Genomic DNA, 2,840 nt, shown 5'->3' on the forward strand with positions numbered 1-2,840 from the left:
ACATTGGAATGATTTCAAACCTGTTTTATCCCAATAATTATAAAGGAGTGCATTGGAAATATGTGTTTACATAAATTGTTATCAAAACCTTTGAGACCCACTGAGATAACTTAGACTAAAGTGAACTATCTAAACACTCAAGAGTCCTTTACCTCACTGAGCTGTAGTTATCAGCCTCTCAGTCTGACAGGAGAGGACTCTCCCTCCACATTATTGTAGAAACATCTTCTTCTAATATCCGTTAGAGCAGCTAGCAACAGAGTCTAATAACAACAGTGCCAGTACCGGTGCACCCTCCCTCTCTCCCTCGCTCGCTCCCACGCTCTCACTTTGGCTGTGAGCTGCGGGTGCCAGATAAGCCAACATCCCCCATTTTCATCACTAACAGCGGCCATCGTACAGGGCAAATGAAAAGTGTAACCGGGATTAAAAGGGTGTTAAATTGACTTAATTATGAATGTTATTACATCAAGGACGAAAATTAGGATGAGCACCAACGGTCAAAAATGTTTTTTTCCCTCCCAGAGCTGTCAGCCCAGCACGCCCCAGAACTGGCGCCCTAGGCGAACATCTATAACGCCAGTGCGATGGGCCGGCCCTGGTCCCAGGTTACGCTGTAGGAAGTGTAGGTACAACGCTACATTTCCCGCCCCACCGCTGTCATACAGTAGGCTACAGAGAGCGGTGAGAAACATTTCCTCAGGCATCGAAAAGCGGAACCGAAATTCACATTTCTAAATGATGCCGTTGGAATCGAAATGTTGGAACCGGTTCCGGTTCGGAGCCTACTGGTGACCCTGACGTTTTCGAGAAAGTTTCCGAAGACTCAATGAACATGGCTGATCGCGATGTTTTTGTAAAGCTGCCGGAGTTTTGGGAGCATGCCGCTGTGGCGTGGTTCGCACACGTGGAGGCACACATTGCCTGCCGACAAGTCCGTGACGGGGATTTGAAATATTTCCACGTGGTAGCAGCGATCAATCAATCAATCAATCAATGTTTATTTATATAGCCCAATATCACAAATGTTACATTTGTCTCAGTGGACTTCACAGTTTGTACAGAATATCAGTATGACAATACGACACCCTCTGTCCTTAGACCCTCACATCGTACAAGGAAAAACTTCCGGAGAACACCCCGAAGTTTAAAGGGAAAAATGGGAGAAACCTCAGGGAGAGCAACAGAGGAGGAAACCCTCTCCCTGGACAGACAGACGTGCAATAGATGCCGTGTGTAAATTGAAGAGATAATACATTCGTAACATAGGTAGTCCAAATGTTTGGAAATGCATGTGTGTATAATAGGAAGATGAATCCACGAGGATATCCATCCAGGACTTATGATCCAGGACCACAGCCACGACTCGCGATCCAGGACTCGCGATCCATGACACAGGACCGCAGGATCATCCATGACTCCGGATCCCGGCGTATATAGACACCAAAAAGAAAGACATTTGGGGAAGCTGGGTTAATCGGGACATGAGAGTACACAGGTATAGACAGAGAGAAGGAAGAAGTAAGATGTCCCCCGACAAACTAAGCCTATATCAGCAAAACTAGGGGCTGAATCTAATCAGCCCTAACTATAAGGTTTATCAAAAAGGAAGGTCTTAAGCGCACTCTTAAAAACGGATAGGGTGTCTGCTGCCCGAACACAAACTGGAAGCTGATTCCACAAAAGGGGAGCTTGATAAGAAAAGGCTCTGGCTCCCATTGTACTTTTAGAGACTCTAGGAACAACCAACAACCCTGCATTCTTGGAACGCAATGCCCTAGTAGGACAGTAGGGTATAATGAGTTATTTAAGGTAAGATGGCGCCTGCCCACTAAGGGCTTTGTAGGCGAGAAGAAGAATTTTAAATTCTATCCTGTGTTCTATAGGGAGCCAGTGTAAGGCAGCCAGAAGAGGAGTAATGTGGTCCCTTTTCCTAAGTCTGGTTAATACACGAGCTGCAGCATTTTGAATCAGCTGAAGCGACTTGACTGATACTGATAATAAGGAGTTACAATAATCCAGCCTTGAAGTAACAAATGCATGGACTAGTTTCTCTGCATCGTTTTGAGGCAAGATATGCCTGATTTTTGCAATGTTACGTAGATGGAAGTAGGCGGTCCTTGAAATTGATTTTATGTGGGCGTTAAAGGATAAATCCTGATCAAATATAACACCAACATTCCTTACAGTCTCACTGGAGGCCAAATTAATGCCATCCATAGTTAGTATATCTTTAGATAATTTGTTTCGTAGATTCTTTGGGCCAAGTACAACTTCAGTTTTGGTCGTGTTTAACATCAAAAAATGTAAGGTCATCCACGTTTTTAAGTCCTTGAGGCAGTCTTGAATTTTATTTAGATGATTAATTTCATCATGCTTGATTGATAAATATAGTTGAGTATCATCCGCATAACAATGAAAGTTTACAGAATGATTCCTTATAATATTGCCTAACGGAAGCATATATAATGTGAACAAAATAGGTCCGAGCACTGAGCCCTGTGGCCAGGGACGTGCACAGACATTTGGAGGGGCTATTGCTCTAAACTGGAAAAAGGGCCTCCTCCCGAAAAAAAATGACAACTAAATTGAACAGTAATTCACATCTCCTAACAAAATAAGCTAAGCTAATTCGGTGACTTGATTTAAAAAATGTAAACCAGGGACATTTTTTGTTTTGCGGTCCATATCTCATTAAAATATCTGATGTTAGTAACTATTAAAGACAAAATGGGGAGAATTCTGTTCTAATGTAGCTTGACCATTGTAACTGCTGTGCAGTCTAGACATACTGATAAAATAGGGCCTCTAACTAATTGCCTTAAATAAACTCACTAATT

The sequence above is a fragment of the Notothenia rossii genome (genome assembly GCF_949606895.1).
Source record: "Notothenia rossii genome assembly, chromosome: 3".
NCBI classification, from domain to species: Eukaryota; Metazoa; Chordata; class Actinopteri; order Perciformes; family Nototheniidae; genus Notothenia; species Notothenia rossii.